Source organism: Saccopteryx leptura, chromosome 5 (assembly GCF_036850995.1).
Source record: "Saccopteryx leptura isolate mSacLep1 chromosome 5, mSacLep1_pri_phased_curated, whole genome shotgun sequence".
Classification (NCBI taxonomy): Eukaryota; Metazoa; Chordata; class Mammalia; order Chiroptera; family Emballonuridae; genus Saccopteryx; species Saccopteryx leptura.
In genome coordinates this window covers 131061839-131074512 of record NC_089507.1, presented here as the reverse complement: position 1 = coordinate 131074512, position 12674 = coordinate 131061839, and the positions used below count along the sequence as shown (strand labels likewise).

The window sequence follows — 12674 nt, the reverse complement described above, 5'->3', positions numbered from 1 at the left end:
CATCCTTGGTTAAATTTATTCCTAGGTATTTTTGTTGATGCAATTGTAAGTGGGATTGTTTCTTAGTTTCCCTTGCTGATAATTCATTATTGGTATAAATAAATGCAACTTATTACTAGATATTTATTTTGAATCCTGTTATTTTACTGAATTTATTGATCAGTTCTAGTGTTTTTTGGTGGAATCTTTAAGGTTCTTTATACACAGTATCGTGTCATCTACAAATAATAACCGCTTTACTTCTTCCTTTCCAATTTGGATGCCTGTTAGTTCTTTATCTTGACTGGGTGAAGTCACTAGGACTTCCAGACTATGTTAAGTAAAAGCAGTGAAAGCAGACATTCCTGTCTTGTTCCCGATCTTAAGGGAAATGCTTGTAGTTTTGCCCATTGAGAGTATGATGCTGGCTGTAGGTTTGCCATAGATGGCCTTTATCACGTTAAGTTATGTTCCCTGTATTCCCACTTTGCTGAGAGTTTTTATCATAAGTGGGTGCTGGATTTTATCAAATGTTTTCTCTGCACCTATTGATATGCTCTTGTGGTTTTTATTCTTAATTTTTATATATGGTGTATCACTTATTGATTTGAGAATATTGTACTAACCTTGCACCCCCAGAATAAATCCCATTTAATCATGGTCTATGATCTTTCCTATGTATTGCTATATCTGGTTTGCTAATATCTTGTTGAGGATTTTAGCAACTATATTCATCAGAGATATTGGCTTAAAATTTTCTTTCTTCATAGTGTCTTTATCAGGTTTTAGAATTAGGATAATACTAGCCTTGTTAAATGAGCTTGAGAATCTTCTCTCCTCTTGAATTTTTGGAATAGTTTGTAAGGGTAGAAAGTAGTTCTTTCAATGTTTGCTAAATTTATTCTGTGAAGCCATCTGGTGCAAGACTTCTGTTTGTGGAGAAGTTATTGATTACTATTTTAATTTCATTGTCATCTGTCTCTTCAGATACTCTTATTCTTCTTCAGTTTTTGAAGATTGTATGTTCCCAGGAATTTATCCATTTTCTCCAGATGATCCAATTTGTTGATGTATAATTGTCCATATTTTCTTACAATCTTTTGTATATCTGTGGCAAAGTCATCAATAAAAGTACAATTTACTAAATGAGAGAAGGTATCTGCTAATGATATTTCTAATAAGGGATTATTATCCAAAAAAAATTTTTTTTTTTTGCATTTTTCTGAAGCTGGAAACAGGGAGAGACAGACAGACAGACTCCCGCATGTGCCCGACCGGGATCCACCCGGCACGCCCACCATGGGGCGATGCTCTGCCCACCAGGGGGTGATGCTCTGCCCATCCTGGGCGTCACCATGTTGCGACCAGAGCCACTCTAGCGCCTGAGGCAGAGGCCACAGAGCCATCCCCAGCGCCCAGGCCATCTTTGCTCCAATGGAGCCTTGGCTGCGGGAGGGGAAGAGAGAGACAGAGAGGAAGGCGCGGCCGAGGGGTGGAGAAGCAAATGGGCGCTTCTCCTGTGTGCCCTGGCCGGGGATCGAACCCGGGTCCTCAGCACGCTAGGCCGATGCTCTACCGCTGAGCCAACCGGCCAGGGCTATTATTCAAAATTTATTTTAAAAAAACTCATACAACTCAATACCAAACAAAAAAAAATCCAAGTAAAAGATGGACAGAGGACTTGACTAGACACTTCATGTGGCCAATAGACATATGAAAAAATGTTCATCACTAATCACCAAAAAATTAAAATTAAAACCACAATTAGATATCACCTTATACCTGTCAGAATAGCTAGCATTAATAAGTCAACAAACAAATGTTGGTGAGGTTATGGTGAAAAGAAACCTTTGTGCACTGTTGATGGAAATGCAAATTGGTGTAGCTACTATGTAAGACAGTGTGGAAGGTCTTTTAAAAATTAAAAATTAAAATGCCTATCACCCAGCAATTCCTTTTCTGGGTATATATTTGAAAAAAACTCAATACACTAATTTGAAAATATATATGCATCCTATGTTTATTGCAGCATTATATGTAATAGCCAATGGAATACTATTTGGCCATAAAAAATAAAATCTTACAATTTTCAACAACATGCATGGATCTAGAGAGTATTATATTAAGTGAAATAAGTCAAACAAAGAAAGACAACTATCATATGAATTCACTTTCATGTGGAATCTAAAAGAAAAAATAAACTAACAAAATAAAAACAGACTCATAGACATAGAGAAAAAAATGATGGTTACCAGGAGAAGGGAATTGGAGGAATGGGTCAAAAAGAGTAAAATATTAAGAAGTACAAATTGGTAGTTACCAAATAATCACAGGGATGTAAACTACAGCCTAAGGAATATAGTTAATAATGTTGTAATAACTATGTATAGTGCTAGGTGGGTACTTGAATTTTCAGGGGGATCACTTTGCAAATTATGTCATTGTCTAACTACTATATAACTATATTGTATACCTGAAACTAATATCAAATAATATTGAATGTCAACTATAATTGAGAAATAAAATTAAAAATAAAAAGGAAGATTCACAACTATAGCTCTAAAGTTGACCAGAGGCTAGGTAGAAGAAGCCTGGTGATACCTTTAAGACACCTAGGTGAGCACTCAGAAAGGTTGGGTTGTGTGCATTTAAAAGGAGCTCCAGACCAACAGAATTTAATCTTTTGGAATTCGTTTGGACATTGCCTTCAATGCTTCATTTGTGCCTGAGTATTCCTAAGCTTAGTGCATGTCCCAAACTCCAACTTTGGTATATACTCCCTTAAGCTACTGATGTTTCCATGACTTGATACCATTTGTCCTCTTGAACAGGTGTAATGTTTACTGACTTTTGGAAAAAAAAATTAGTCTCTCAGAGATTGGTCTTTCTTGATAGATTTTGATTCAGTCAGAACCATGAGTATGTGAAGACAGATGACTTCGGTACAGTGCAGTACCTAGTTTAAAAAGCCAGCAGTTTTTCTCTGACTCTCCCTTTCAACCCAGACTGCAGCCTGATGAAAACTGAGAAGCACTATAGAATCAGCAGCAACACAGTTTTAAGATCCTTCACTAGCAGTTACTTTTCTGGGTAACTAAACCTTTAATTCTACGATATAATGTTTCTGAATATATCTCTTAATTATGATTGTGCACCTGTTGCAGGCAGAATACCCCTTCCAATAATATCTATTCCCTAATTCAAGATGTAACTAAGATTATAGATATTAAAACAAGGATATTATCCTGGATTATCTGGGTGGGCCAACTCTGACTGAAGGAGTCATTAAAAGCAGAGAATTTTTCTCTGACTGCAGGTTGGAGATGTGGAAAAAGTGGAGTCAGAGAGATTCCAAGTGTAGATAGGACTGGGCATGCTTTTGTTATATCTTGGATGTGGGGGCGAGGACTAGCGAGAGGCTTCTAAGAGCAAGAACAGCTGCCATATGACAGCCAGTAATAAATGGGGATTCCAGTTCTATAGCTTCGAAGACCTGAATGACTCTGGCCCATCCTAAATGAGTCTGAAGTAGACTCTTCCAGAGCCACCCAGTGTCAGCCCAAAGAACCGCACTCTGATCTCAGCCTTAAGAAAACTCAAGCAAAAAAACCAGTGGAGTCAACTTGACTTCTGACCTACAAACTGTGAGACAATGAATTTGTTTTGTTTAACTTTATAATAATTTGTTACAGAAGCCATAGAAAACAAATACAATGCCCTGTTTGAAAACAGTGACACCCATGAGCAGCAACCATCTGCTTCTCTTCTCCTCCCTCTCCCCCTTCTATCTCTCTTCTCCTCCCTCAGCTAGTGGTTTCATTGGTTCAAACATAAGCCCTGGGAACTGAGGATGGCTCAGTTGGTCCGAGCATTGGTCCCAAACAGGGGTTGCCAGGTGGATTCTAGTCGGGGAAATGCAGGATTCTGTCTCTCTATCTCCCCTCCTCAAAGAAAGAAAGAAGAAGGAAGGAAGGAAGGAAGGAAGGAAGGAAGGAAGGAAGGAAGGAAGGAAGGAAGGAAGGAAGGAAGGAAGGAAGGAAGGAAGGAAGGAAGGAAGGAAGGAAAGAAGAAAGGAGGGAGGGAGGGAGGGAGGGAGGGATGGAGGAGGGAGGAGGGAAGGGGAAAGAAAGGAGAACAAAGAAAGAAAGAAGGAAGGAAGGAAGGAAGGAAGGAAGGAAGGAAGGAAAGAAAGAAAGAAAGAAAGAAAGAAAGAAAGAAAGAAAGAAAGAAAGAAAGAAAGAAAGAAAGAAAGAAAAGTGATTTCTTAACTAAACACTATGAATAAATATATTCATTGACTTATTACTGATTTTTATGGAATTCATTTAATTCCAATTTCCCGAGAAAAGGTGTTCCATGTAAAGTAAAGAATTTGTTCTTTGTTTTTATTTGTGACTGTATTAAATACTTCTTATGATGTGGAAGGAATAGGTAAATACAGCTATTCAAGATCTAGATACCAGAAGTAGCTTTTTGAGGTGGCGTACAGTTTAGTGTGGTATTTGTCAGCTTCTACCATGGCATTCCATGGCCAGGGTCAAAAAGCGCAAAGGTGATGATGCAGACCATCAATCTCATGTTCAGATACTTGCAAAATAGATCTTGGATTCAGGTGTAGTTTTATGAGCAAGTGAATATGCAGATAGATGTCTGCACTATTGGTTTTGATAAGTATATGAACTTTGTATTAGATCATACAGAAATGATTCATTCTAAAAACAAAGTTAAGAAAACAACTAGGTAAGATCGTGTTAAAAAGAGATAATATTACTCTGTTCCAAAGTGTCCCCAACTAGCTATGACTAATGAAGTGAGAAACTGTTGAACAGCAATACAGTTTATCTTTTAAGTGTCCTTTGTTGGGAGTATAGTTCATAAACATTTATTCCAGTTGTTTTGATTATTCTTATGTCATTGTCAGATGACAATAATGCTCTAGGATGGTTTTTGTTAACTAAAAAAAAGATCTAATATACAGCAATGTGTCTACAGTTAACAATATTGTATTATACACATATATCAAATCATTATGCTGTATATTTTAAATGTATACAATTTAAATTGTCAACTACACCTCAATAAAGTTGAAGAAAAAAGTAAATAAATAAAAATAAAGCAGTTGCTACTTGTTTTTACTTGTAAATATATTAACTACTTCATATGATATAAAAAGACATTAAATCTACAGCTATTCAATAAGTTTACATAAATATATAAGTGAATGTATATCATATATGTAAATATAAATATATTGTGATAGGTTGCCTTTAATTAATTCACCCACTTAATAAATATTGTTTGAAGGACTACTGTGTGTGAAGTTGTTGGGAATCCATAGATAATCAAACAGAAAAAATATCCCTGCTCACATGGAGCTTATGTTCCAGAAAGCAGAAACAAACTGGGAAGGGGGATAGAGAGGGGCATCGAGAAGGGAGACACATAGGAAACAGTGTGCATGGGTGGGGTCTTGGCAGCTGCAGTTTTAAATAGAGTGATCATGGATGAGAAATTGATGTTCATACCAAGATCCAAAAGGTGACCCTGTGCAGATGTTGAACTGAGGTTTGTCTGGCGAGTTCAGGAGAATGATGAGCTCTGTGTGGCTAGCTCTGGTAAGGAAGGTGAGTCAGAGGGAACTGAAGCAGATCTTCAGTGAGAAGGGAGTCCCTGAAAGGCTGGGGCAGGGACGTGACACATGTGACATGAAGACCAGCTGTAGTGAACTAAGAGCGGAAGCAGGAGCACCAGTTACAAGGATACAAATGCATGTTTTATCATATACATCTGTGCTGGTGTATAAACACGTACCCACTGATAACATCTCTGTGGCAGATAAGAGCTTGACAGATGTAGAACAGCTCACTCTGCTTCTTGTTATACATATGTTGCTGTTCCCTCTAAATTTGAATCCACATTTGAAAAGCACTTGTATCTGTTTCTTTTTATGTACTAAATATTTTCATTTATTTATCATACTCTTATTTGATGGTGATCAGTAAGCAACTGGAAGAAAAAATTTAAACTACTGTGTATTCTTTCTCTTGTGCATTTTTCTCTGGCAGCTTGAGCAGATGGCTTCTTGAACCAATGTGATAAATTGAGTCGAGTGGTTTTTCTCACTACTACATAACCCAGCCATCTGAAAGAGGACCGCCAAAGTTAAAATAACTGTGTCTTGTGAATAGAGAACTTACATAAAACTCCACATCTTTAATAGTTTTAGATAGTTGTATTTTAAAAATCCCAAGGATGGAGGGGTGCATTTCATTCTGATTCACTGTAAAATTGATGTGCTGGCATGAATTTAGTTGATGTTTTCTAAATATTTATTGAAATATTAATTTCAGATGTTGAGTCAATTCAACTCATCAGAGTCAATGACAGAACATTGAAAATAACTGCAGGCCCTGGCTGGTTCGCTCAGTGGTAGAGCATCGGCCCAGTGTGTGGAAGTCCCAGTCTCATTTCCCACTCAGGGCACACAGGAGAAGTGCACATCTGCTTCTCCACCTCTCCCCTTCCCCCTCCCCCTCTCACTTCTCTCTCTGTCTCTCTCTCTTTCTTCCCTTCGATTGAAGTGAGTTGGCCCCAGGCGCTGAGGATGGCTCCATGACCTCCACCTCAGATGCTAAGAGCTCAGTTGCTGAGCAACAGAGCAACACCTCAGATGGGCAGAGCATCGCCCCCTAGTGGGCTTTCCAGGTGGATCCTGGTCAGGGTGCATGCAGGAGTCTGTCTCTGCCTCCCCTTCTCTCACTGAATAAAAGAAAGAAAAGAAAGAAAATAACTGTAAAGGTGAAATCTAGAGGAAGAGCTATTTTGAGCAGGCCAACTGCTTCAAGATAAGATCTGATAGGGGACACTTAGAGCTACTTTGGAAATGAGAAGAGTAACCCAGAAAAATATTTTCTGCAAATTTCCCAGAAATTGAATTAAAAGCAGAAAACAGTGGCTGTTTGAAAACACACTTGGAGGACAGAATATATTCAAGACACTGAAGCCTCCACAGTTGTGCAACCACAACGCTATCCTAGTTGTGACAACAGATGCATTCAGGCCTTACTTCCCAACAACTTTTGAAACTGTAACAATTAACAGTGTTCTTCTCAAGAAAAACGCTTCTAACATGCGTTTTCATGTTTAAAGGAACTCCCTACAATGCTCTTTCTGAGCTGCACTTTTTCTATTTTCTAGTGGAAATTATAACCACAGGTTACCTTGTTTTCTTTCCTGTGTTTGAAAACCACAAGTGTTTTAGTGAAAACATTAAAGTGAATAATGAAATGGAAGACTTTAAAATACTAGGTACCTGTCACTGGAAATGGAAATGTCTTACTTACCATCCTCTCCCTAGCAATAAGTTCTAATAAGTTGAAAATGTAACTTTTAGTTTTCTCAGCGGCATACAAATCATGTTTAATTTTCCAAAGTAAAAATAAAGTACAAATATATGTCAGACAGGTTATTTTGTACCTGGTGAATTTTTTAAATTGAAAAGAGCACTATCCATCACTTTATTTCACATCTGGGGAAACTGAGACCCAGAGAGAAGAAGGGCAACTCCCCCACATCCACGTAGCTTGTCAACAGGGAAACCCAGACAGAAATTTGGAGTTCTATTACTCTGAAGTCCAGAAGTTTTCAACACACCACCATGCCTTTCTTCCCACAGCAGATAATATTTGAAAAAGGTGGAGGGAGATATATTGAGTGCTGACTTAGAAACCTTCACATCTTATTTAAACTCATTCTTACCTCTGAGGAAGGTAAATGGAAGTAGAAATTGTCAAGTCTGGCTGGTGGCTCAGTGGATAGAGTGATGGCTCAGCATATGGATGTCTCTTCCGGGTTCAATTCTTGGTCAGAGCACACAGAAGAAGCAACCATCTGCTTCTACAACCCCCCTCTCTCCCTCTTCCCCTCCCGCAGCCAGTGGCTTGATTGGTTCAAACATGGCCCAAGGCACTGAAGATAGCTCCATTGGAGCACATTAGCCTCAGGCACTGAAAATAGCTTGGTACTGGAGCATCGTCCCCAGATGAGGTTGCCAGGTGGATCCCAGTTGGGGCACATGTGAGAAGAAGAAGAAGAAGAAGAAGAAGAAGAAGAAGAAGAAGAAGAAGAAGAAGAAGAAGAAGAAAGGGGTGACATAAAATGTAGTGAGCACCTATTATATAAGCATGGGGAGACTCATAATCAGAATTTCACTGCTGTTGAAGATAAAGAAGAGGCTGATAGTGTTTATTTAAAGCTGAAAGTCAGAAACCAAATAAATTAATATTTACACTTTTTAAAAAATATAGATTGAACATTCTCTGCATTTCTCTGACTTCCTCAGCAACACCAAAAACACACAGGACCAAAATATGAACTGACACCAACCCACTGCAATAGAAAACATAACACCTCAGGTGTGCGTGAGAGGTGAAGGCTAGGGAGAGCTGGACAGAGATTAGACAAAAGCCTGCAGTCCATCTGAATGGGACACCGGAACCTTGCTCTGTCCGGTCCACTTTCTTGTACCCTGTCCATTTTTGCTTTCGGTACAGTTGGTCCATTGCAGTGGCTGCTCTTTGAAAGATTCCTACTCCAACACCTGAGCCTGGTTTGGCAGTTGTGAGAACTCAGTTTTGTTAGGGTAATCTGTATACGATGAAAGAGTGTGCAATATCTGTCATGGAGGGTGCACCGTGCAAGATAACCAGTATTCTTCCAGCCACTCAGGACATCAAACCCCTGACTGAATCGGTTCTTCATGAGCAAAGAAATTTTTGCAAAAATGATAACAAAGCAAAGTGGTGTTTTCAAAGGGATATTTATATCAAACTAAAAGAGGTTCTTTGCAGTTTAGCAATGTATCTTTCGAAATAAAAATTTTCAGCTTTGTAAGTAAAGAAGTACAATTAAGTGTGACCAGTGGTGGTACAATAGTAGAGCACTGACCTGGGATGCTGAAGTCCCAGGTTCAAAACTCAAGGTTGCCAGCTTGAGCACGGGGTTGTGGTTTGAGCATGAGATGTTTGACATGATCCCATGGTCACTGGCTTGAAGCCCAAGGTTTCCGGCTTGGCTGAAGTCTCCCCCCACCCATCCCCAGTCAGGGCACCTATGAGAAGCAATCAATGAACAACTAAAGTGCCGCAACTATGAGTTGATACTTCTCATCTCTCTTAATTCCTGTCTGTCCATCTGTCTCAAAAATAATTAATTAAGTACAACTGAACAATTAAGAAGACAAGTTCTTATCATCCAGCTCTCCTTTTTAATATTCTTTATCAATCTTCAGAATCTCTATTATTAAAACCTTATTTTTAATTGGCATATACAAACTTCCCAGATGATTCTTTATTGTCTTTGTTTATATCCTTTGGCAGTTACTTTTTGACATTTTAATCTAAAAGGCATGTTACCACCAAGCATAGTTGAGTGGATCAAAACTACTCTCATTTGTACTTGATGAATTCTTTATTGGATTGTATTTGGAAGTTGGCATAAAGTGCCTTTTACCCAAGTTGGGAAATAATCTTTATTTTTACTTTTTTAAATTTTTGAGATATTTACCTACTGTCTATAATGTGTAATTTGAGCTTTTCTTTACTGAATTTTTGCCTATAGAACAGATATTTTGTATTATCTACCATGTACAAGGCATGGTGCTAGGGAAGCAAGAAGTGCAGAAGAACAGAGCAAGCACAAATCTCTGGCTGAGAAGATGTCAATGGGCCACCAAGCAGAGCAGGAGCAGCAGGGTGTGTTTTAGGATTGGGTCCTGAAGACACCATCTTGTCTAACTCCTTCACTCACCAAATAAGAAAAAGGGATTCAGAAGGTATTAGTGACTTGTTTGAAGTCATACTGTATCAAGCTTAATAGTTGGCATGTTGAATAGCACAAAGAAAGACAGGAGAGTGGGAGAGACATAGAGAAATAGAGAGAGACAGAGACAGAAGAGAGTCAACACAGAAACAGAGACCCAGAAATAGAGAGACAGAGAGAGGGAGAGATTGGCATGACTGCTATACAGCCTGCTCTCACTAAACTGCTGAGCTCTCAATTACCTGGGCCACCAGCACTGTTTCTGGCTACATAGAAAGGGCTCTAGAAATATGATAATATTACATCCCATTTTCAAATAATCTCTTTAACTGGGGTTGACCCATACAGAGAAATACCCATACCACAAAGGTGCAGCCACATGCATTTTTTTTTTCAGCCAGATGAATTTTTACAAAGTGGACACATTTGTGTAACCTCCCCCTCCATCAACTGAGAAAATATCATCAACTCAATATTAACCATTTGAATGCCCTGTCCTAGACACTACGCTACCCACCTCCCCAAATGTAATAACTACTATCCTGATTTGTTACAGCATAAATTCATTTCACTCATTTTGAACTTTATAGTAATGAATCATTCAGTTTATATCATTTAGACCTGCTTTATTCACTCAACATTGCAATTGTGAGGTTTGTTTATGATGTGGCAGTACTTCGCTCACTTTTATTGCCACATCATATTCATGGATGATGAACCACAGTTTAATTCCACATTTGCAGTAGATGGACACTCGGCTGTTCTCACTGGGGTGCTTATAAGTACCATACTTCCCTATGTATAAGATGCGCCCGTTTTAAAAAATTTGGGGTCTAAAAACTGGGTGTGTCTTATACAGTGGTTGTAGATTTTTTACTTGCATTTCCTGCTTTTTTGCACTTGTTTTTGCATTTATTGTTGAAGACAGTGATTTGTCATCAGACACAGATGAGGACAAGATAATGAATGGGAGTTTTGACAGTGATGAAGAGTTCTATTAATTTTATAATGAATAAAACTAGAGTTCAATAACTTCATGTAATACACTTTTTTTTCCAATTTCGGGCCCCAAACTTAATGTTCGTCTTATACATGGGAGAGTCTTATACATGGGAAAATACAGTATGTGGCACAAGTCTATTAGTGTACATATATATATGTGTCTTTAGCTGATATACTGACAGAATGCCTGGCTCACAGAGTAGTCATATGCTCAGCTTTAGTAAATACTGCCAACCAGTTTCTAAAAGTTGTACTGATTTTCATAAGAATTCCACTTTCTTCAGATTCTTTCCATAATGTACATAATGGACCCACTATGTCCAAGGAATTACAAAAAGAAAAATACTGTGAAATTTTGGGATTTTTCTTTCTTAACTAAGCCATAAAATAGAATAGAGATCTCCTCTATGTTTCTAAACTCCATTCCACTCAAATGAAATTGCAAGGTACAGAGAAAGTGTGAATCTGCAAAAAGTAAGTATATACATGTACAATATATTTTCAGATTTCTTTGTAGTGCTTTCACACTATGGAACATATGAAAAGCTGTAATAACCTCAAGAATATACATTTAAAGATTCAGTTTATTTATTGTTTGGTTTCTCCAGTCTGTTTCTCACTACATTTCTAGGAAAAGTGGAAGCTTAGTAATAAAGTTGTGGCACCTTGCTGGGTTCTACACAGAGCCTTTTTTTTTTTTTTTTCTGTAGCCAGAAACGGGGAGAGACAGTCAGACAGACTCCCACATGCGCCCGACCGGGATCCACCGGGCACGCCCACCAGGGGGCGACGCTCTGCCCACCAGGGGGCGATGCTCTGCCCCTCCTGGGCGTCGCTTTGTTGCGACCAGAGTCACTGTAGCGCCTGGGGCAGAGGCCAAGGAGCCATCCCCAGCGCCCAGGCCATCTTTGCTCCAATGGAGCCTCGGCTGCGGGAGGGGAAGAGAGAGACAGAGAGAAAGGAGAGGGGGAGGGGTGGAGAAGCAGATGGGCGCTTCTCCTGTGTGCCCTGGCCGGGAATCGAACCCGGGACTTATGCACGCCAGGCCGACGCTCTACCACTGAGCCAACCGGCCAGGGTCTACACAGAGCCTTTTTAAGTTCTTAAGTTTTAAAGTCTTTTTAAGGTCTCTCTGGGCAGGGCAAGTCACGTGATGTAAAGATTCTCAAGCAACCACTTTCTTGTCTTTTGTTTGGAGAGAAATTTTCTTAGTGTGATTAAATTTTATCTCCATTTCGGCAGCCCTCCCAAATTTATGTAACTCCCAACCTTATTTATTTAATCTGACAAGGCAACATCTATTGCTTTAGCCTGATCAAAGGCTTTTTCCCTCTAGCTAAAGGTGTGTGAACCAATTAGTAAACAGGGAGTTGGTGGTTTTCTTTCCAGATGATTCCAGTGCGTAAGAGAAACTGTTTAAAACAAGTTACACTTGAAAAAAATTAAGCCATTCTATAAAGTTATAAGGGCAGATTCCAACAGAATCGTTATTCATTTTTAAGGAGGATTTTTGTATGTAAAAGTAATTTTTGTCCTTTTGTGAAAAAGCAAAGTAGCTTCCCATTTAGAACAACCAGAACATTTCAAAAATCATACTTGTAATTTCTTTAAAAATAGAACATCAACAAATCAAATAAAAATCAAACAATGTTTCTAAATGATGCTGTGGACTGTAAAGTAAAAATTCTGTGAGTAGGTAAATTCAGCTTCAGTCTCAAGATATGTGCTTTCAGCCACAACTATGATAAGAGAGCAAATTATTATGTTATCTTTATATTTTGAGATTATAAGGGGTTTAAAATTTTTTATATACATTTTTATATTTTTCAAATGTTTTATGATGGCTACTCATTAATTTACAATCAGGCAACAAG

At 38.6% G+C, this 12674-nt stretch overlaps 1 pseudogene; it reads left to right on the top strand.

The window, feature by feature from the left end:
• The first annotated feature begins 4496 nt into the window (after positions 1 to 4496).
• Positions 4497 to 4775, top strand: LOC136406001 (small nuclear ribonucleoprotein E-like; annotated as a pseudogene).
• The last annotated feature ends 7899 nt before the right edge of the window (positions 4776 to 12674 follow it).